General features: G+C 36.5%; 1 protein-coding gene across 1 annotated transcript in view; it reads left to right on the top strand.

Moving 5' to 3' along the window:
• Positions 1-203: 203 nt before the first annotated feature.
• The window catches only part of NIPBL (NIPBL cohesin loading factor), a 201,482-nt gene continuing 176,964 nt past the window's right edge, over positions 204-24,721 (top strand). The window contains 1 exon segment of the mRNA XM_043599796.1: positions 204-988. The gene's annotated coding sequence lies outside the window, so the exon portion shown is untranslated.

Here is a 24,721-nt window from a genome sequence, read left to right as displayed (position 1 = left end):
AGACGGGCGTAGAGTCCGGCTCTCCAGAGGAGAGGTGTACGATACATCCATCCACCAGACTGCAGAGACACCATTTAAAAAATGCACCGTCGCCGTCGAAACGCGGGCGTCCTCTACCTGGTCGCCCCGAGCTCGGCTTCCTAAGCTAAAGACCACCAGCTGGGTTAGCGAGCCTGGCCTGCGAGCCGGTCCGGGCCTGAGCGCCCCTCACGCACAAGACCACCACCGAACTCGGGCCCCGCTCCGGTCGGCCTCCAGGAAAATAAAGACCGGGGAAAGCCGGCCCGTCCGTGCCGCAGCGAAAACGCCGCTCCGCAGGATCGACAATTAAAGGCAACATCCGCAGTCGCTCTGAGGAGGAGAAGGGCGCAAAGGACAGCGGCCGCCGCCTGCTGCCGGCCCCGGCCAGCCCGGGCGCGGGTTGGTGCGGCGCGGCGCGGTGCGGCGCGGCCGAGGACGCGAGCCCAAGTGGCGGCGGCAGCGGCGGTGGCGGAAGTGGAGTGGGGAAGAGGGGGTGGTTGTTAGTGTTTGGCGCCGGCGGAGGGAGTCATTCCTGCAGCTGCACTTCCGGTCGGCATTTTGTTCTGAGAGGGAGAGACGGAACGAGAGAGAGACACACACAGGGCTCCTTCCCCCCCCGCCCTCCCCCCCCTCCCTCCGTCGGTACCGACTCACCCGACACCACCAAGCCGCAGGGAGGGACGCCCCCGCCGACAGGAGGATTGGTTCCCGGGCCGGCGGCGATGCCCCCCCGGTAGCTCGGGCCCCTGGTCGGGTGTTTGTGAGTGTTTCTATGTGGGAGAAGGAGGAGGAGGAGGAAGAAGAAGCAGCGATTTGTCTTCTCGGCTGGTCTCCCCCCGGCTCTACATGTTCCCCGCACTGAGGAGACGGAAGAGGAGCCGTAGCCACCCCCCCTCCCGGCCCGGATTATAGTCTCTCGCCACAGCGGCCTCGGCCTCCCCTTGGATTCAGACGCCGATTCGCCCAGGTAAATTCCTGCTCTTTATTTCGGCGGCGGCGGCGGCGGCGGCGCCAGGTCCTCAGCGTCTCTCCTCCTCGCTCCCCTCCCCGCCGTTTCCTTAGCGGCCCCAGGTCTCCTCCACGGGCGAGTCTAGAGTTCGCTCCTCTCCGGTGGCAGCCGCCCTGGGTGGCGGTGGTTTTGTACTCTCTCCCGGCCGGCTCCGGTGGCGGGGACTGGGCTCCTGCCGGGCGGCCGGGGAGGCGTAGGCCCGGCGGAGAGTGCAGGCCGCGGGCCAGCGGAATCTACTTGAGCTCGGGGATTAGGAGAGCTCCGGGCTGAGCGGAGCTACTGCTGGTCGGTGACAGGCCTCGCCAGGGAGAAGAGCCGTAGCTAGTGAGGAGGCGGAAACAATACAACTAACAGCAAATGTGCCCTGTTCGTCCCCATATTTACAACTTTCCTGGTCCCGGAGTGGGGAACGTCCCAGTGAAACAAACAACCCCCCTTCTTCCCCCTGTGACCCCATGAAGGGAGGAAGTAGTTTCAGTTAGTGAGACAAATGTAAATACTCAGACACGGATCCAGTGGCAATTCGTGTCCTGTGTAAAACTTGTTTGGACATTAGAAAGTTAATAAAGACTCATTTTCATTTTTAAAGAATTAAATTGCCCACATGAATATTTAACGTAGAAAACCATAGTGTGGTAGACACTGCATATGCCCCCCCCCAAGAGTTTTTATGTTGTTGTTTGACAGTGTGTGTTGCACATGGACTTTTTATTCAAAGGCAAGTGTAAAGTACTTGACAGGTTTACCCTGCCACTTTAGATTTGTGTGCGTTATGTAAGGACAATTTTAAACGACTGTATATACAATTCTCAGGTACTTCCTGATCTAAGTGTGTAGAAGCATACAAAGAATATTATCTGTTTTGAGAATTTTACCGAGGTATAGGTAAAAGCAATTTTCTTTAAAAGCATAGAAATTAAGTTATGCTTACAATCCCAGGGAGGTTAAAAAAAAAAAAATGTAGAAGGTGCCATCCTTTCATGTCAGGGCAGATCTTCTTGAGGTCCCAGGATTGTCATTGGCTGTTTGTGCCCATGATGTTTGACTGTGTAATGAGAGAGGTGTCATTTTAATAGGTCAAATGTATCTGTAAATGCTAGAGAAAAATATCAGTTCTGCCTTAACAAATTCTAGTTCATGAGTAAGTTAAGTGTTCAGAGCTTGTTTATGGAGGCGTTGGTCAGATAGGTTGGCATAAGGGAAGAACAATCCATTTAAAAGTCCTCAGCCATACAAATTGCCTAGAAAACTAAATGTTCCTGGTGTTAGACTATTTTGATACTTTGTCTCATATTCAGGGAAGGAAAACTTTCACTGCTTAGGATGAAGCAACACTGATCAACAAAGTCCCTTGTTTTACTAATGGTGGTTACATTGGTTAGAATTTTTTGTGTCTTGTTAAATTATAGTCATTGTAGAATAAGTAACTTTTCTGAAGGTTATTTTTGAGTTTAGCCCTCTGCTTCAAATAAACTGTTCCACATTTCCCGCAAACGTATGGATAAATGTTAAAAAGAGTGAAGTTAATATAGCTGTCACGTACTAGGCATGTTTTTAATGCTATAAATCCGTGTAGTAGTCAGTAGCGTGTCCGTGATTTGTATTGGTCAGGGAGCAGTTTGAATTTTAAAAAGCCTGAAGCTCCTGCTGAGCCCCAATCCCGGCCTCCCTCCCTCCCACTAATCTCCCATTCCTGTCTTTGTGCTGCCTGCTCCTGTTAGACACTGTTTGCTACAGGGCCTCAGGCCTACACTGGGGGGGGGGGGGGGGATGCCAATGGGGGCTTGTTGGGGAGAGGGAATACAGAAGGGAGGAACACTTCATATCTTAAACAGAGGGTTTGGGGGCCAGCGGCGGGGGGAGGGGGGGTGTGGATAAGGTTTTCAGTGTAAATGTTTGAAAGGCCCTTATATGAACCTGTGATGCCTTTACAACTTTTAGTTAAATAAAATACGGAGACATATGTCAAAGGATGAACATATTTCTACTAAAGGTAATGGAAAAGAGGAGTTCTGCTTGTTTAGTTTTCATCAACAGAAGCAACTTATTTTTAGCGTTTTATAGTTAAGGGGAGCCTTCTTACACAGATGTTTGAATCAGTGTGTTAGATATGTTTATGTGATTGATTTTTTTCCTGTGACTTTGGAATTAAAATGAATTAGTTCTTACCAGATCTTATTTGACCAATTCTACATATTTAGTGTTCTGTAAGTAATATAGGTTGTGTGATATCTTTCATTAAAGTAGTATAAACATTTTAAAGTAAGTTGAAAATATTTGTTGTTTGGTCCAAACCAATTAAATAAGTTATTTTTAAAGGAAAAAACATTGTAAAGCTCGAACAAAACCTAACCTTGAACTTAAAATTTTTTGACAATTTAGTTGGAAGGAATAATAATTTGTATTTCCCTGGAGATTATGAATACTCTGCTCTACCTCCCCTGTATTGGTTGGGATAGTCGCTAGTGGCTATTTCTGTATTTCTGTTATTATCATTATTTTTTAATTTAGTGAAAGAAGACACTATAAGTGTTCCAGTAGGCTTGTAATGTTAGTTATATTATTTGGAGAAGTAATTCCTAGTATTTATTCAACAGTGTGGTTTATTGTTTCTCTCGAGTCTGTTGAGTTACAAATAACTTATAATAATTACTTGAAAAGAAAGCACTTCTAAAGTGGTGAAAGTCTAGTGAATCAAATTAACATTGAATATTAAATAATTATTTTTAGTGTTTTGAGAAGAGTACATAGGATGCTGCTTCTTGAAAGTCATTCAACAATTTGTTTACTGAAGTTATTGGAAAGCATTTTGAACCTGTGCTAGGGATCTTTATACTGCCCTCTTTAAGAAGTAAAAAGTTACATTTGAAGAAAGAAAGACTGTCTATTTGAGATTATTTTTGAGGATGAAAAGTGAAAGTTTTCACTTAGGATGATAGTAAACCAGGTTTTAGTTTTCTGCAGAGTGACCATTATTAAATTTCAAAAATACTGTGAGCAAAGTTATACCAATTCAGATATGTAATCCTCTTTATTGGGTGCCAGACTACCTAACTCAAACATGTGTTTTTTAAGACTTCCTATATTAATTTCATATTTAATTCTTTGGTACCAGTCTCTCATCAGACTGCTGTAGAAACATTTGAACCCATCTATTTCATATTTTGACCTGCTCTATATTGATGTAAAAATTAATGACAGAGTAAATAAAAACTAGAGAGTTTGAATTTTATATGATTTTATTTAACTTTCTCCACCCCATTGCTTATTAGGACAAGGATCATTTATGAGTAATTCTGGAATTTTAAAATAAGATTTTAGTGTTATGTGAAGTGATTGGGAAGAATGAGGTAAATAAAAATTCCTTTTTGAGAAATGTAACTTCAGTGTTGTTGATCACATTTATTTGCTATAAAGTGAATAGGAAATTACTGACTAGGAACTTTATGGAAACCTGGTAATGAACTGTTTAGTTGAAGATGTTTACTTTAATATCCTGAACATATTAAATTGACTTTGCTGGTAATTTATGGTATTATATAGCCTTTAAAAATCATTTTAAAATATACTTTTTTAGCAAAGAGCAGTTGTTCTTTATAATTGCTCTTTGAATTTTTGAAATGGTTCTTTTTCAAGGTGACCTGAGTTCATTTTTAAATATTCCCATTTCTCTGTGAGAGAAGTGTTCGGCATCATTTCCATTTTTTGATGAAAATCTTGATACTTAGAGGCCATGTGATTTGTGTAGGTTCATGTAGTGAGTGAGAATAAGGGATTCCCTTACTCTTACAAGTTTGTTTATTAGATTATGTTGTTTTAACAAAAGTGTGCGCTCTGGTCACAAAGCTAGGTATTGCTATTGCTCAGTGTTGACACTGATACCTTATGTGGCTTTTTCAAGTATCTGAGTCCAGGGTGATTTTTCCTCTTCTTTTAGGGGAGCTATGATACCTGTCTCTTGGTTGTATTTTCCAGGTATGAAACTAGTACTTTTAAATTAGAAAGCCTGACCTTGTGGGTATGTTTGGTGTTTGAATGACTGAATTTATTTACATTATGTTTCTCCTAAAGAGTGTAAGTCAATTAACCATAGTTGTAGTAAACAATTCATAATTACTCCTGAAAGTTTTTTTTATAGCGTGGAATTTTAGTGTTTTCTAATTGGTTTAAAAGCAATTTTAAAAAGCAATTATCGTTGTAATTTTAAAAAGTATTTTATGTGCTTAGAATTTTTTGCCCAGGTAGATAGTAAAAAGTGATTATAGATATTTGTGTTGTACATTGTTTTGTTTGGTGTAAATCTAGAGTCCATTTTAATTGAGTTTTGTCAGATTGCCTTGTTTTAAGGCATATTTCTTTTTATTTCCAAAGTGATATTTTTAGGAGAGATTATTTCTTAATGCAACATTGCCAGCTAGATAAGATTTTGAGGGCTTATAATTTGCCAGAAATTGTGTTAAGTATGACTCTATAATATTACTTCATTTAAAATAATGAGCTTAGGAAATAGAAACTGTTATCCACAATTTATAGATGAAGTAATGGGGCTGGAAAGGTTAGAAAATTGCCCATTGTCTTATAATTAGTAAATGGTCAGTCTGATTTATATTTTTTTCTTAAGAATTTAGGATTCCACATTTCTAGTTTTAGTAAAATCTTCCTATTTTTTGGTTAGTTAATTCACTACTTATAAGTCATATATGCAAGGAACTTGTGTAGTTGGGGCAAAGAACTAAAATATAATGCAGACTGTATATCCTATATAATATTTGAAATCAGATCTTTACCATCTTATATTTGTTAGGCAGTCTGTGTAATTTTTACTTCTTTTAAGGTTTTCATTTTTGAGTTGAAATTGTCATAGCATCTATTTTTAGAAAGGGAAAATTTGGCTTTAGAGAGTGATTTCATTTATAGAAATGTGTGTAATCAATTGTGTAGTAGATGAATGTATAAATCAGTATGACTGATAATTTTTAAAAACTCTAGCGTTTTATAGCAAAAGAATGTTAATCCTTTCAAAGTCATCAACTTGGGAAATTGTGTGCTTTTTCTAGAGCTTTTGCTATTACATACAATCTTAAGGGGGTTCCTTTAATGATAACCTTTGGAGCCTTTGTGATAGTCTTTTTTTTAATCCTTAATGGCAAATCTTTATCTTTAGGGGTAAATTTGAGTTTTAGAGACAGTAAAAGTAATTTAGAAGTTAGTTTAGGAGAACTTAGATTTAATAAGATCTTTTTTGTGTTAGGCACTATATTGAGTGGTTTACATTTATACGTAATGTTATTAGCGATATCCATGTACCATGAATTTTCTCAATTCTTCAAGGTATATGAATCTAGTTGTGTTTATTATTCTAAGAGAGTTGGGAAAACAGAGGTATAGAATGATTAAATGACTAGCCTAGGCTCCCATAGCTAACAAGTGGAAGAAAGTGGAGAAAGGACTCCAAGGTTGATGCTTTACCTATCACCCTTAACCACTACACTGTGTATCATGATTTGAACCTCCTAGCTGCCCGATGAGGTTAGCAATGTGTTCTTGTTTCACAGACAAGGAAATTGAGGCTCATCATGTTTAAGAACCTCGACCAGGGTGACAAATCTAGCAAGTGTTAGAGGTAGGACTCCAACCCAATGTGTCTAACTCTAAAATGTCTTTTAATTCTACCACCCTGCCTTTTCAAGATTTATAATACATTTCTTTTTTAAAGATTTACTTTTTAAGTAATCTCTACACCCAATGTGGGGCTCAAACTCACAGAGTTCAGATCAAGAGTCTCATGCTCTACCCACAGAGCCAGCCAGGTGTCCTTGTAATACATTTTTTTGATAAAAAGGATAGACTTGGTTATAAAGCAGTGACACTTTTTCTGTCACAAAGAGGAATTCTGAACTGTTTTGGTTAGTTATAGATGATTGATTATTTGATTACAGTCTTTTCTGTAAAATACCTTGTTAGTTTACACCTCGTGTAATGTACAAAATGTATATACACAAGTGTGCCTTTAAGAAGGATATTTATTTTTATTTTTAAAAAAAAAATTTTTTTTTTCAACGTTTATTTATTTTTGGGACAGAGAGAGACAGAGCATGAACGGGGGAGGGGCAGAGAGAGAGGGAGACACAGAATCGGAAACAGGCTCCAGGCTCTGAGCCATCAGCCCAGAGCCTGACGCGGGGCTTGAACTCACGGACCGCAAGATCGTGACCTGGCTGAAGTCGGACGCTTAACCGACTGCGCCACCCAGGCGCCCCAAGAAGGATATTTATTTTTAAATATATGCAAGCTATATTTACAGAAATTGGTAAAATGGGAAAAGCCACTTTATTTTTATATTATTGTGATTAAGTTATTTCTTCTAAAAATGTCAAGCATTAAAAAATATTACCAAGAGGAGCATCTGGGTGGCTCTGTCGGTTAAGCATCTGACTTTTGGTTTCGGGTCAGGTCATGATCTCATGGTTTCCTGAGTTTGAGCCCTGCGTCAGGCTCTGCACTGAGAGGACAGAGTCTGCTTGGTATTCTCCCTCTCTTTCTGTACCTCCCCTACTCATACTCTGTCTCTCTCAAAATAAATAAATAAACTTAAAAAAAGAATTCCCAAGGATACATCAAACCTCCAACATAGTTTATGTAACTAAATTATTTTGCCATCTTACGTGTGTGTCACATCGGTTCACTTGAACATACCAAACCTTTAAAGTTTTCTTTTGTATAGATTTGTCCATTGGCAGAAGAAGGAAACATTTTCAGTATGTGAAACCATGGAATTAGTATCAGTTAATTTATTAAAAGTTTTTTTTACTTTTACCTCTCCTGAGAAATTCAGAAGCTGTGACACAATTTTGAAATATTCGATTCCTTTTTGTTGGAGTTATTTGAGTCACTTGTACTTCTCAGTCTTTTGGTCCTATGCTGATAATATGTGCACTTGTTTAAAGAGTACTGTTTTTTAACTGGTCACTGATTCTAGATACCTTAAAAACTTACAGTGCTTGAAACACTAATGAATTATTACAATTTAAACTATAGTTGACTCTAAAAATATTAATCTTTATGATTTTATATTTAATTTTTTAATTTGCAAAACAAAAATTGTCCTTGAAATTAATCCTAATAAGTAAAATACATCACTGACTTTTCTCAACACTTCTACTTGGCAACCTTTTCAGGATTTTTAAACCTGCTTTTAGTTGTCTTTATCTGATAGCATTGTGGCTTGCCAGTTTCCACCAAAAGAAATTGATCATCTGAGTTAGGCTGTATGTAGTTTAGTTTTCCCTTGGTGATGACCAAATTGAAATTTTCTATGAGTATAAATTGGGCATAACTTACCCCCTTTAAAATACTGTTCTTAAAAAACTGATACACATGACAGTTCCCCCCTCCCAACCCCCCACCCCCCCACCCCCGCCAAGGTTCTGCCCTATGCTTCAGAAAACTCTAAAGTTGAAAGTTGAAGTGTGATGCCCTAGAAGCTATTATCATTCTTTCCCCTTTGAGAAAAGAATTAAGAATGCAGTATTTATGCCATAACCCACCTTTGGGTTATCTTGAAAGACACACATGACATATGCTTTTTACTTAACTTTATTAAGCTAGCTTTTTACTTAACTTTATCAATCTTTTTCCTCTTTCCCTTTTCTTATGTGTTTCTTCCTTTCTGTGGCAGTGTCCTAAGCAAAAAATTTTTATAGCACAGTGAGTACAGGTGATGGTGTTGATGTGGCTAGTTCTGTAACATTTTCCTTGATGAAAACTTGAGCAGTTTGAAAGGCCTCAAATTCTGAGATTTTCATAAGTTCATAATGCTAGTGAGAAAGCATTGATATTAACTGTGAAAAAGTATATTTGTGCAGCATTCCTGCTTTCTTCTGTAGACTTGTGTTACTTCTCAAAACATCTACTTTCAGACCAGAAATTTCTCTTAAGGAGAAAAAGAAAGCATGCCTTTTTCATGGAAGTTTCTCTGGTTATTCCATGTCATAGCATTTGCTAGTTTATTACTTGTATCTCTTGGATAAAATTTGTTCCTGTGTCTGTCAGCCATAGTAAACCACCAGCTATATGAGAGCAAGGAGACTTGTATTATTTTTATCTTTATGTCTGTAGTACCATTACGGTGCTTTTCCTGTTTTGTAGATAATTCAATACGTTTTTGTTGAACAAATTAGAACGGAGCTATGTGATATTTCCTAAAGATACATTTCTAAATCTAAGATTAGTGAGTGGCAAGTATATGTTTATGCTAATCTTGAAATATAATTTCTTAGCTATATATGTGTTCTTAAGGCATCTTGCTTTTTGGGTAAGAATATTTTATTTACATACATCCTTAACAGTACACACATAACAAATTGTGTGTAAAAGTAAATCACAGAAAAACTTAAAACAGGGTTCCTTTTTTAATTGTTAGTAAGGATGGTAAAGTTATAGGAAGGGTTTTTTGTTTCAGTCCTTTGGACAATAGAATTGCGAGTAAGATACTGAGGGAAAGTATCCAAATACTTGTTTTAAACCCAAGGTTGATTTATTACAGTTTTAATTTTCTTTGTTAATTCTAATTTATGTATTGTGTGTAACAACAATGTAGATAAGTTACCTGTAATGAGAAATACATATCAGTATGTTAAAAATGTTATTCACATAAAATAGTGATATGATGACTGAAATTATTTTTAAATTTAAGTAAAGCTTATTGGAAGTGTGATTTACACAATAAAATTCACTGTTTTAGGTATACAGTTTGATGAGTTCTGACAAACATGTAGTCTTGCAATTTCTACCACACTCAAACAATGTTTTCATCACTTCAAAAAGTTGCCTTATGTCCTTTTGTAATCAGTTTCCTACTTCTGTTCCAGCTCCTGGTAACCGCATATAATTTTTGTCCTTATAGTTGTGTCTTTTCTAGAATGTTGTATAAAAGGAATCATACAGTATGTAGTCTTCTGTGGTAGGTTTCTTTCGCTTAGTAAAAGGCTTTTGAAATTCATCCGTGTCGTTGCATGTATTAGTAGTTGTTGGTGACTTCATTTTGAAATTGATTTAGAATACCCTTTACCTTTGGTACTACTGTCAAAAAAAATTAAACAACTTTAGATATTTTTCTCAGATTTTGCAGCTGCTTTATTATTTGATATAATTTTACTTGCCTATTTTTACCCCTTCAAAAAATTTGTAATTGACATTATTATTAAGTGGTATTTGTTTTTATTAGTTAATTCTATCATGTTGGATGTTCCACCAACCAGGTAAAATATGCAGTGCCCTCTTTTTCATCAAAATTAAGATAGGTAGTATCATGTATTTTGAACATATAGTACATAAAAAACTAGAATAAGATATGAGGGATGGTACAATAATAACTCACCAAAAACTGAGTTTACATTTTACTGTAAGTTTAATGTTTGTTGTTTATACTAAAAATAGAGCATCGGTTATAGTGAAGAACAGTGGGTGCCTCTCTTTTAATGCCTCTCTTTTAAGTTAGAAGGTGCCTGGGTGGCACAGTTGGCTAAATATCCGATTCTTGATCTCGGCTCAGGTCATGATCTCACAGTTTTGTGAGTTTGAGCCCCACGTTTTGTTCTGCACTGATGGTGCGGAGCTTGCTTGGGATTCTGTCTCTCTTCCTGTCTGCCCCTCTCCTGCTTGTGTGCTCGCTTGCGCGTGTGCGCGCTCTCTCTCTCTCTCTCTCTCTCAAAAATAAATAAATAAACATTAAAAAAAAAAGAAGCAGTGTTGTTTACTGAAAGTTGGGGCAGATAATGAGAAAAGGGCCATTTTCTGGTCGTTTTATTTGACCACCTTTTTTGTTTTTCACCACTCCCTTTTTGAAACCTTTCTTTCCTTGGGTTCAGGATATCTGTCTCTTCTTTTTCTTCCCTTGTGTATTTAATATGTCATTTGTTGACTCTTGCTAGTTCTTCCTCCTCTGCCCACCCCTTAAATCTTGGTATTCCTGAGGTGGTTTTTTATATTCTTCATTCTGTTATCCCTTCCTGTTGATCTTATCTATTTATATGACTTTTTATATGCTTGTTACCTGTCTGCTGATGACTCAGGAATCTGCCTCCAGAATGATGTATTTTCCTGAGACAGATCCATCTGTCTAGGTACCTCCTAATGTCTTATAAATACTTTAAATTCAAAAGTATATAAATCTGAACTCATCCCTCAATTTTTCCCTACTCTCACCACTCTCCCCGCCCTCCAAAAGAAAAAAACTGTTCTTACAACTATGTGAAGTAGGTGAATGTTTCCATCATCAACTCAGTTCCCTAAATTGGAGATTTGGTGATAATGCTTCACCTTTCTCCTTTACTGTACCTTCAATCCAGTTGTCCATCCAGTTCTGACATTCATAACACCTCTGCATATCACTTGAATCCGTCCCTCTTCTGTTTTAGATTCTTAGAGTAGGCATGTATATACAGCTTATCAGACAGAATAACTTCTCGCATTCATTTTAAGAAGACTTAGAGGTAGTTGTGAAAGATGTATTTAGTTAGGGTATTTTTTTATATGCTTGGGCTTTGGTATTTAAAATTAAGGTGTAGGGGTGCCCGGCTGGTTTATTTAGAAGAGTGTGTGACTCTTGATCTCGGGGTTGTGAGTTCAAGCTCCACGGGTAGAGAGATGACCAAAAACAATTTAAAAAACTAAAATTAAGGTGTAATCTTTATTAACATTCATGCTTTATCGTCTAAATGAGACTGTCTTCTGTGCACATTTCCACTATATCTAAAAATCTAGGCTTCTGACGGACAACTCAGTATATATTGACTAGAACAGTTTATTTTTTTATTTATTTATTTTCAACGTTTATTTATTTTTGGGACAGAGAGAGACAGAGCATGAACGGGGGAGGGTCAGAGAGAGAGGGAGACACAGAATCGGAAACAGGCTCCAGGCTCTGAGCCATCAGCCCAGAGCCCGACGTGGGGCTCGAGCTCACGGACCGCGAGATCGTGACCTGGGTGAAGCCGGACGCTTAACCGACTGCGCCACCCAGGCGCCCCCCATATTGACTAGAACAGTTTAAATGCCACCTTTATTCTTCCATACCTTACCTTTAGAGTAAAATAATTCATAAATGTGTATGTTTATTTTGATACTGTGTTGATGTGTTAAGGAGCAGAGTCAAGAGTTGAGAAGAAAATGGGACTGTAGGAGGAAAGGGTAAATGAGAACTTTTAAATTAACTTTACTGGGGAGCCTGGGTGGCTCAGTTGGTTAAGCGTCTGACTCTTGACTTTGGCTCAGGTCATGTTGTCTGGGTTGTGAGATTGAGCACCTCATCAGGCTGTGTGCTGGGCATGGAGCCTGCTTAAGATTCTCTCTCCCTCTCCCCTCTCCTGCTCAGGTTCTCTCCATCTCCTTCTCTCTTTTTAAAAAATATTTTTCCCCTATACTATAGAAACAAGTTCACTTGAATAACTTTCACTTTTATTGCAGATAACAATATTAAAGAAACAAATACAATAGGATATGATACCATTTGGTTGCTAGGCATTCAGACATTTTTAATGGCAAGAGTCAGATATAACTATATTACTTGCTTGTGAAGTTATTGCTGGTGGTTTTGTATAATTTACAATGTTTCTTCCTTAGAATAAGAAGTTGTCTCCTTCGTTCTCCATTTCAACAAAAGGATCTACTTAAGAGTTATTGGTTTAAATAACCCTGAGTATCTCTTTTGTGAAGGACACACTACAATGTGATGTTATTTTGAAAAACAAACATGTCTTCACTATATCCAGAGTTTATAACTAAAGAAATAATAGGTGCTATGTTGTGCTGTAGTGCTAATTACCATGTTTTTGAGAAAATGAGATCAATCAAAAAAAAGGCAATTTACAAAGACTGACAGGAGAATCCTGTCTTTGAGTCTCTGGTACCTTGTACATTGTCAGCACTCAACAAACAATTGTTGAATAAATGAATTTGAATTATATTTCAGTTTGGGGATGTAGGACTAATTTGAGTGACAGAAGATGGGTGGGGTTTGTTAAACATTGAGTAAATTTGATGGAAGAAAGAAAACACAAAGCCCAGAAAAGGTGGGAAAACACTTAAAGCAAAGAATTGGTATAATTTAGTTAATTGCTTATATTTGGACAATTAGGTTTGCTTAGCTGGATAAGAGAAAAATCTGTATGCAGGTGGTTTGGATTCTTTCTACTATTATTCCTGTTTCAGATTTGCTTCTCGTTTCAAGTATTGCCTCTGTACTTCTGTCTTCATTGCTATGGGATAAATTTGTAGGCTCAAGGCTAAAATGACTTGCAAAAACCAATTGAGAGTTGGTGGGACAGGGAGAGAAATATTATAGTTCTTCAGTCTTTTGCAGTTATTCAAGGTTTGTAGTGTATGTCAAAGTGTCATTGCATGTCTTCAGTATTCAGATGAAGGGGCATAAAAACTAGAATTTAAAATGACTTACAATTTGCAACAAGTTTGTTTGTGACTGACCTAGGATGAAATTCAGTATCTGAGTCTCTAATATGCTGTTAGGTGTTGAGCCATGCTGTTACCTACATGAATTATCATATGATTTTAGTGATTCTTTATAAAAACTTCATAGTGCAGCAATTCTCCATTCTCTTAGTTTTCTTGGAAACTAAAACCACTTATCGTTTTCTGGTATGTTAAGTAAGGCTAAATTGTGGAACTTAGAATGTAAAACCCTTTAAGAACTTCAAAGTTAAAGACGTCCCCCTTTTTTCCAATTATAGAAGCAATGTAGGAAAAAGCAACATGCTATTTGGAAAATAAGAAAAATATTTATAATCGCATATTTTATGTTTTTCCTACTAGTTTTTTAATAAAAATATATGAATATAATTTTAGTTAAATATGTATTCATGGTTTAAATTATACATACATAGACTTGTTTTGTCTTAAGGTTGTCTCATTAAGATTTTCCTAATTTCCTAATGGTGTTCGTAATTATTTAAAATTTTACCCCAGGGCTCTTGGCTGGCTCAGTCTGAGGACATGCGACAGTGGATCTTGGGATTGTGAGTTCGAACCCCCCATGGGGTGTAGAGATTATTTAAATAATAATAATTTTTTAGAAAGTTTAAAAAATGTTACCCAGTATTTTGTCAGAGAATGAACCATAATTTCCTAAGTCATTCTGTTGAACATTTTATTTGCTCTCACTTTTTTTCCTGTATAAAAATAAGACAGTGGAACATCTTTATATGTACTGCCCTCGTGCCCTTTGGGGAGTTTATTCACTTAGAGTTGTAATCTAATAAGTGGAAGTTGGGCCAAAAGGTTTGAACATTTTTATGGCTCTTAATATATATTTCCAAAAATAGTTTTACCTTTCCATAGTCAGTATTTTCATTCATGTTTTAATTCATTCAGTAAATGCATTTTTTTCATATAGATGCAAATTCCCTATTAAGATTATTCTTGGGTCATTTAACTGCTCCTCTTGCCCACTATTGTGGATGTGATCTTTTTTTTCCAAGATATTTTTGAACTCCTTGATGATGAAGGTCCTAAGCTTTTTCAAGCTGGATGTGTCATTTGGAGGTATTACATAGTGAAATTAGCATAGAATCTAATCTAAACTAGTTGCTAACCAAGTGACATTCAAGTCATTGAGCTCATTTCTTCAACTATAAGCTTAAGGGGTTATTGGGTGGTCTCAGGTTTTAGGATTTTTATGGATTAGTAAAAACACAAAGGTATAAAAAAGGAATTTAGATAAATGAAAAAAAGGAGTAGTTCCTAGAGATACAGTTGTAGTTAAAAGATCATCAATCTTCTATTAGTAGAAAAAAAAAAAAGGTAAGAAAATTTCTAGATTGGAATGTACTAGAAAGAAAAATAAATTTTTAGCTAGGTCCTAGTACTTACTCTTAATATTTGAAATAAGAAATATCTAATGTGATATGGACATGGCAATGATCTCATATTCACTTATTCATCAAACATTGAGCATTTCCTGTGTCTCAGGAACTATAAGATATTAGAGATGCTGAAATAAAAGATGCTAGCCTTGCCTTCAAGGATCTTAAAGTCTAATATAGACAGGTAAACAAAGATTATATTACAATATCAAGATTCACAAAGAGAGCAGGACTGAGGGGGATCACCTAATTTAGACTAGAGATGAGGTGTAAACTAAATTTTGAAAGTCATTAATTAGATTTAAGAGCCCGGGGCAACAGTTCCATTTTGGAAACTGCAGATGCTCAGATTATCGGAGTATGGGGCTGGAAAAGGAGCATGCCAATAAGATTTGAAGCTACAGAGAGGGACATAGTCCAGATTATGAAGGAATTGTATATGCCTTTACAAACTCTGCATTTTATTTTAAAGGCACTGGGGAATCAAGAAGTTATTTAGTAATGAAGTATGTTTTGTATTTGAAAAATATTTTTTTGGCAGCAATGCAGAGATTAGATAGTGGGCAGAAAAAAGGAGGGTAGGGCTGCTATTTAGGAATTGATAAAGTCCTCAGTTAAGGTAGTGAGAATGTGGAGGAAGAAACTTATAAAAAATGTTAAGGAAATAGCCTGGATACAGTTTGGTATATTGGGTAATGAGGAATGAAAAGAGTTAAGGATGCTTCCTTGATTCTCAAGTTTCATGCTTGTGGGGCTTGGAATTTAGAAGTTCTGCTCACTAATGTTAAGAATAGAGGAGGAGAAAGTTTTAAGTGGTAATGTGGAAAAAGGGAGGGAGGTGGTACACAATTTTTAGGCACAGTGACCTGTGGGACATTCAGTAAGGTGGATATGAGAGTCTAAACACTTCAGGTCTTCAGAGCTCAGAAGACATTAGTCTTTTCTTTGGCAAAGAACATAATTATGAATTGGTCAATTAGAGGATTATTCTCATGTGGAAGACATTTCTAAATCTATGTACACTCTTTAAATGGATATATAAAATTTAACTTCAAAACCATGTTGAGGTGACTCAGTTGGTTAAGTGTCCAACTTTGGCTCAGCTCATGATGTCACATGATCTCACAGCTTGTGAGTTCAAGCCCTGCATTTGGCTCTGTGCTAACAGCTTAGAGCCGGGAGCCTGCTTTGGATTCTGTGTGTGTGTGTCTCTCTCTCTCTCTCTCTCTCTGTGCCTCCCCTGCTCATGCTCTGTCTCTTTCTCAAAAATAAACATTAAAAAATTAAAAAAGAAAAAAGTTGAAAACCTTGGATTCCTTTATTATCTCAACTGAGAATATCCAATGTAATATTCATTTTATTATTATAGTTCTGGTATATACATACAAATTAGAATTAGCACAGTTTGTGTTTTTAGGTTTGTTTATTTTGAGAGAGAGTGAGAGACTATGTGAGCAGGGGAGGGGCAGAGAGAGGAGAGAGAGAATCCCAAGCAGGCTCCTTACTGTCAGCATAGAGCCCCATGCAGGGCTCAAACTCACGAACTGTGAGAGCCAAAATCAAGAGTTGGATGCTCAACCAACTGAGCCACCCAGGCTCCCTGAGCATTAATACATAGCTTTTAAAGCCAAAATAAGTTTTGCTGCCTATGAATAAGAATACAGTCTACCCAGAGAAAGACAAACAGCATATGATTTCACTTTTATGTGGAATCTAAAAAACAAAACAAATGAATAAACAAAAAACAGAAACAGAGTCATTATTAATATAGAGAATAAACTTACGGTTTCCAGAGAGGAGGGAAGTTGGGGGGATGGGTGAAATGAGTGAAAGGGAGTGGGAAATAACAAGCTTCCAGTTACAGAATGAATAAATCACAGGAATAAAAGGTACAGTATAGGGAATGGAGTCAATGGTATTATAATAGTGTTGTATGGAAACAGATGATAGCTATACTTGGGGTGAGCATAGCATAACGTGTAACTTGTTAAACCTCTATATTGTATGTCTGAAACTAATGTAACATTGTGTGTCAACTATACTTCAATAATCTTTTAATTAAAAAAAAACAAAAAATATAGTCTATGAAACACTATCACTTTTCACATTCTATTTTTTTTTCCATATTATTTTGGGGAGAGTGCACGTGGGGGAGGGGCAGAGAGAGGGGGACAGAGGATCTGAAGCAGGCTCTGTGCTGACAGGCTGACAGCAGTAGCCCTGAGCCAGATGTGGGGCTTGAACTCCCGAAACACGAGATTATGACCTGAGCCGAAGTCAGACGCTCAACCAACAGAGCCAGCCAGGTGCCCCCACTTTTCACATTCTAGACAGAACGGGTTTTGAAAAATTTAGTGGTTTGGTCAAATTGTTGTAGGCATTAATGGTTATTTGAAAATGACTTTCTTCAAGGCTGACCTAGAAGATCTCTCCAGTCTTAAATCAGAGTTAAAAGAGGTATGGGTGATTTCTATGTGTTTTTGGTTTTGGTTTTTAAATCTTACGTGGTTTAAATTACCAGAAGAGAATAATACCATTTCGTCTTGCGGCTTGCCTTTTCAGAATATGGGTCATATACTACTATGAACTTAGAATAACAAAATGAATGTTCTTGTATGATTTTCTATTGTATAAGGCTCTTTCTAGGGCCTTCCTGGTGTATTTGTTTATCCAGATTAATCAGAAGACTGCCCCTTTGGTTAGTTTTGTACTGAATCCACACATAGGGAGATCTTTTAGTGAGAACTATGTTACTTTCTCATGAAGGGATTATTTTTACAAATATAATTAAAGGTCTACTTTTAGAATAAAAAAAAATGGCAGTGGCTTATCAAAAGTATTATGTGCAGAAATCATTATAAAGGAATCAAACTGGGGGTGCCTGGGTGGCTCAGTCAGTTAAGCGGCCGACTTTGGCTCAGGTCATGATCTCGCGGTCCGTGAGTTCGAGCCCCGCGTCGGGCTCTGTGCTGACAGCCCAGAGCCTGGATGGAGACTGTTTGAGATTCTGTGTCTCCCTCTCGCTGACCCTCCCCTGTTCATGCTCTGTCTCAAAAATAAATAAAACATTAAAAAAAATTAAAAAAAAAAAAAGGAATCAAACTGACTTACCAGAAATGATTGACCAGGTGTCATAATGTCAAAATGAAAACTTGTGCTTTCCTAGAATCTAAGTACATTCACGCAAATGTACTTGGTTTGGTTAAAGAGGTGGCACACCAGAATCACCTAGAGAATTTTTTCAAACTTAAACCTTTTCTGGAGATGTAAGATAAGTTTATAAGCCTCTCCTTTAGTTCTTTCCGTAGGCTTTTTAATCATTTCACAAGAATTCATTGAATACCATGTGCTCACCAATGAATTCTAGGCATTTGCTATTAGGATTTTTTTCAGCCTCCCTCTCAAATTTTACATGGCTGCCTAAAAGATCCTTCTTTTTTTCTATCCTGTAAAAACATTAAAAACATTATCTGAGAGGCATAAAGGAGCAAGGAACTGTGGTGAGCAGAATTATTAGTAAGTTAGAATTAAAAATAGAATGGAGAGATGTGTTGAGTCCTGAAGAATGGAGGGAAGTTGCTGGATACTAGAGAGGACATAGAACTGAGGAAAGAAGTTAGAGTAGCAGATGCTAAAAATGAATTTGGCAAAAGAATTGTTAAGAAATTGAAGTAAAAATTTTTAAATATATATTAGCAACAGTACTTAGAATATAATAAAAAAAAGCAGTGAGCTGACTTCTCTGTTCCTAAAGGTGGCTTATGTTTAAAAAGTTTACTCAGAAGTCAAATTGCATTATCTTGTGTATGTTGGATGCAAAGTGCTTAAGAGTAACATGTAAAATGCTTAGAACTATGCTGTACACTTACAGTAGTTGTCCTCAGCAAGTATTTATTTTTATTAGTTGACGGCTACCTTTCTCATTGTGATTTGATGAAAAATATATCCTTGTCAACTCTATTCCTAAATGAAAATAGGCTAATTTGCGACATTTATAATGAATTATTAGGAAGAAAGATATTTGATAGGAGGCAAAGAAAAAATAATTAATTTGGCTCAAGTTAATCTGGTATTGAAATATGAATACTCCTGGGACACCTGGATGGCTCAGTTGCTTAAGCATCCTACTTAGTTAGGTTCAAATCATCTTGCAGTCCATGAGTTTAAGCCCTGTGTTGGCTCTGTGTTGACAGCTCAGAGCCTGGAGCCTGCTTGGGATTCTGTGTCTCCCTCTCTCTGTCCTGCCCTGCCCTACCCTACCCTGCTTGTGCTCTTTCTTTCTCTCTCTCTCTCTCTCTCTCTCTCTCTCTCTCTCAAAAATAAGCATTTAAAAAAAAAAGAAATATGAATACTCCTTCCCAATATAACTTTGCTGTATACCCCAGATCAAGGGACATATCCCAAATAATAACTGCCTATATGAGGAGCTTGATTTATCTCGTCTTTAATGTCTAAAGTTAATTATGCCTCCAAAGGTGTTGTGTTCTATACTATTATGTATGATAATATACATGTATGGACAGAATATATATATGTATATATATATATCCACTATATTTTGATAACTCATTTTGTGTTTTCCTGCTTTACACCTTTTAATCAAGACATTTACCTCCTTTTTTCTCCATGTATTCAAATCCTATCCTCTCTTTGTCAAGACGTTACGGGTTTTTTGGCGGTGATAGAAGAGAGTAGCGTAACAGAATCACCTAGGCTTCCCTCCCCCGCCCCCACCCCCCACCCCAGCTTATACTTTTCCTTTTTTTCCCCCAGGCTGTTCTCCCTTTTCTGCTGCCCCAAGTGATGTGTTCTCTTCCTTTTCTAATATATACCTGTGTGTAGGAGTTAGTTATTTAAGTTCTATGTTGACTTCCTACGTTTTCTTACATATTGAACTATGGTTTATTTTGTTTCATTTTGCATTGTTTGTATTATGTGCTTAGAGTGTGAACTATTGGAGGGCAGGCTCTGCCTGTGGTACCTGGTAGAGTGTTTGGCCTGGAGCAGGCTCTTAGCAAGTGTTTGCTTATAACATATGTGGCTCATCTGAACTAGATTTATTAAAAGATTTGAAAAAAATCTCACATTCTCACAAACCATAAAATTCACTCTTTTAAATTGTGCGGTGGTAAAATTTCAGTGGTTTTTAGTTTATTCATAAAGTTGTGCAACCATCATCATTATCTAGTTTCCAGAATCTTTCATCACCCAAAAAAGAAACCCAGTATCCATTAGCAGTCACTCCCCATTCTTCCCTTCTTCAGCTCGTGGCAACCAGTAATCTACCTTCTGTTGCAACAGATTTCCTTATTCATAAGTGGAATCACATAGTGTGACCTTTTTATATCTGGCTTCTTTCACTTGGTCTTCTGCATTGTAGCATGTATCAATGCTTCATTTTTTATGGTCAAATAATATTCCATTGTATGGATATACCACATTTTACTTGACCTTTTGTTAGTTGATGGACATTTGGGTTGTTTTCACCTTTTGGCTATTACGAATAATGGTCCTATAAACATTCACATATGAGTTTCCATGTGGGCATGGATTTTCAGTTCCCCTATGTAGATACATAGCAGTGGAATTTCTATGGCATATGCTAACTAACTCTGCTGAACTGCCAGACTGTTTTCCAAGGAGGCTATGTGATTTTTACATTTCCATTTTCAGTGTTTGAGATTTACACTTTCTGTATATCGTCACCAATACTTGTTATTGTGTGTTTGAGTGTAGGCATCCTGTATGCAGTGGTGTCTCATTGTGGCTTTGATGTGCATTTCCCTAAGGATTAATGATATTGAGCATCTTTTCATTTGCTTATTGGTTTTTTTATATATCTTTGGAGAAATGTTTCTTCTAATCTTTTGCCCATTTTTGAATTGGATTATCTGTGTTTTTATTCTTAAGTTATAAATTTTTGATATATTATGGATCCAAGTCCCTTATTAGATATATGATTTGCAAATATTTTCTCTCATTCTGTGGATTATCTTGTCAATTTCTTGATGGTGTCCTTTGAATCACAAAAGTTTTTTATTTTGATGATGTATGATTTATCTGGGTTGTGGTTTGTTGTTGCTGCTGCTGCTTGTGCTTTTGATGTTATATTTAAGAAACTGTTGCCTAACCCAAGATAATGAAGATTTACATCTATTTTTAGTTTTAGCACTTACATTTAATTCTCTGATCAGTTTCAAGTTAATATTTTGCATGTGGTATCAAGTAGGGCTACAACATCTTTCTTCTCCATGTGATTATCCAGTTGTGCCATCACCATTTGTTGAAAAGACTATTCTTTTTCCATTAAATGGTCTTAGCACCCTTGTAAAAAATCAGTTGAGTGTAAATATAAGAGTTTCTTTTTGGACTCTCACTTTTATTCCATTCCATCCACCATAAGGGGTCTAACCTTATACCAGTACCATAGTGTTAATTACTGTAGCTTTGTAATAAGGTTTGAAAATAGGAAGTATGAATCCTCTAACTTTGTTCTTTTTCAAGATTTTTTTTGTATTTTGGATCTCTTGCATTTTCATATGAATTTTAGCATCTGTGTGTTCATTTCTGCAAAATAGGCAGCTGCAATTTTGATAGGGATTAGTCTATGTATAGATTCATTTGGGGAGTATTGCCATCTTTATAATATTAAGTCTTTCCATCCATAAGCATAGGGTGCCTTGTCTTTTTTTTTTTTTTAGGCCTTGATTTCTTTCACTGATAATGTTTTATAGTTTTCAGTGTTCAAGTGTTACACGTCTTTTGTTAAATTTATTCCTAGATATATTTTTTTGATATTATTATAAATGGAATTTTTAAAAATTTCATTTTGAGATTGTTAATTGGTGGTAGATGGTAGTACAATTGATTTTTATGTTTTGATCTTGTATCCTACAAGAACTCCTTTATTAGGTCTAATTCATGCCTCTTTTTCTAGGGACAATTTAGAGTTGTTCTTCAGTATTGTTCATTCTGCCCTTCTCCAGCCTTCCAAATACTACATGCTACAAGTAGTTACAAGATAGAATTTTTCCTGTTTGTCCAGTCTGGTGCTGTTGTGACTTGAAAAAACTTGTGCACATATGAAAAGTAAGATTAGATAGTTCAGAAGAAAAGTTGTGGTCACATTATGTCAGAATTTTCATTTAGTCATACCTGACTATAGTATAGGATTGAAAATTGAGTAATTGTGGTGTAGTATTTAAAACAATTTGTTTCACCTGTAGTAAGGGCCAATTTAAATGTCTGTTGCAGAATAAATGCCTGTGTTAACAATATCTATATGTATAAGTAAAATTAATTCTCTTGGTCAGTAATTTATAAAGTCTTCATCTTCCATGAGTCCGTAAGTGATTTTCAGTAGTGTGTCTGGAAAGTTTAAGTTGTACAAGAAAAGAAAAAAGGAAAAAATAAGTGGGATTAGGGCAAGGAGGCAAGATTAGTAATTTGAGTTTTGTTAATACAGTGTTATGATTTAAATAGATATCTGCTGATTGGGAACAAAAGAGGAAACAGCCAAAATGGATTATTATTCCTTAAGTTTAAACTTCTGTTTTTTAATGAATCAGAATTGAACCTAAATGGTAAATACATATATAAGTTGTTAAACCTCACTAGCAATTGGAGAAATGAAGAGGTATACTCTAGTTAGATTTATGATGTGTTCTGTTAATCAAAAATGATTAAGTGAAGAAGTACCCTAAAAGGGTTCTTACTTAATAAGTTTTAACTCCCATTCTCACTAATTCTTTTCTTTTCACTCAAGTTTAGGTGTTATAATAGATATAAGGATGGGTGGGGTAATTCTTCCTGTCCCTGTTTTTAAAATAAAACACCGTCAAGAGTTTTCTATATATTACCATTATCATATTTAATACTCTCAGAAAAAAACTTCTTGGAATAGATGTTATTTGCATTTCACAGGTGAAGAAATTGAAGCTTAGGAAGTCAAGGTTACACAGCTTGAAACAGGAAGAAGGCAAATTTTAAACGAAGTTTTTGTGATTCTAAAACCTAGGCTTGAACTCTTAATTGCTATACTAATACTGCGTTTCCACTCCCTTTGAGGAGCTTACACCCAGGTTGATAATGTTATGCATAATACTTCCTGGATCCTTAAACTATTAATAACTATTACATAAGATTTAAAGCAGAACCTGAAAAGTGAATTTTTATTTTACTTCAGAAAAGTCTCAAGTCTTTGCTTTTGAAAATGAAATCAAGTATTTGCACATTCTTTTAACGCTGTGTATTACCCAGGTGTCATGGCTTCAAAAATTTCCTTGGTATCCTCACTTTGAAAGTTGGTTCTTGAAACTTGTGGAGTAGGAATTTGGGTCCAGACTCAGTAAAAGAGGAAGTCCTGGGAGAGCTTCTTGAATAATTTTAGGATAAGAAATTATAGCATAAAGAGAGGGTGGGCAAAACTTAAGAGTAATAACTCCCAACTTGTTTTCTCTGTGGTGGAGACTTTTGTTTTATCTTAGATCCCACCAGTATATAAAAATAACTGGTGTAACATAATTGCCTTATGGGTACTTAACAAAATAATATGAATTGTATTTATTTTTGATTGAGCCTATATGGAAGATATATGCATATATATGTATACAGGATTCCCCAAGAAAGGTATAACACATATTAAAAAAAAGTTATTTATACACACACACACACACACACACACATATGTATATATGTGTGTATATATATATGTAACTACAGTGCAAACCTTTGTATTGAGTTTGGTTTGTTCAGTTTGAACAGTAGGATTTTATAGAAGGAAATCTAACTCTAAAAAAATCATCTAAAACCTTGGATGGTGTTGTGCCCTTTAAAAAAAATTTTTTTTTAAATAGGTTTAAAGTAGCCAATTACAGACTATTTCCAAAGGATTCCTTCCAAAATCTTGGATCAGAGACATGTTTAGCTCCTAGTTTTGTGAACTTTTTCAATTTTAAACCTCAGCCACCCTTTCTATGATTATTTATTTCTTCATGTCTGGTCACCTTTTTTTCCCCTCTTTTTACATCATTAACTGCAGATCTCTTTCTTCATGCCTTTCAGAACATCCTTTCCATGTATATCAGCTTATTATTTTTCATTCTTATTATATTTTAGGCCTAAAGTGAAGTAAGGCTTTCTGCCTGAGTTCCTGGATGTATACATAAACAGAGTTTAAAATCCTGCTAGTACTCAAAATCAACCGTAGATTGTATTATTAGAGACTGTCTACTGATAGATCACATGTTTTCAGTACCCACTTTGGGGAGGCATTATGACAGACTAGGGTACTTAATACTTTAGTTGATCACTTATAATGTGTTTATAGAATCGGGAAGGAGCTGAGCAGAAAGAAGAAAGGAGTCCTTTATGATTTAGAAAACAAAAGAATTCTTCACTAAAATCTTTAATTGTGTTATTCTTAGCAAATGATGATGATGACAGTAGTAGCAATAACGGCTCATGTTTATTGGGCTCACTGTTTTGAATATTTTACTTGCATTATTTAGTCCTCACTGCAATCTGTTGAGGTTTATAAATAATATCCCCACTCTACAGAGTATGAAACTGATGCTTACAAAGAATGTGACTCACCCATGGTATAATAGAGGGAAATCCCATAAGCAGTTCAGAGTTGGCACAATTAAAATGAACTTCTCTAAGTTCAATTAGACCGTAAGCTCCCTGAGGTCAGGAATTTATTTATTTATTTATTTATTTATTTATTTATTTATTTATTTATTTATTTTAATGTTTATTCATTTTTGAGACAGAGAGAGACAGAGCATGAGCAGGGAAGGGGGAGAGAGAGAGG

This window comes from Prionailurus bengalensis, chromosome A1 (assembly GCF_016509475.1).
Source record: "Prionailurus bengalensis isolate Pbe53 chromosome A1, Fcat_Pben_1.1_paternal_pri, whole genome shotgun sequence".
Lineage (NCBI taxonomy): Eukaryota > Metazoa > Chordata > Mammalia > Carnivora > Felidae > Prionailurus > Prionailurus bengalensis.
Note: the sequence above shows the minus strand (reverse complement) of the source record. Positions and strands in the feature narration are given on the sequence as shown.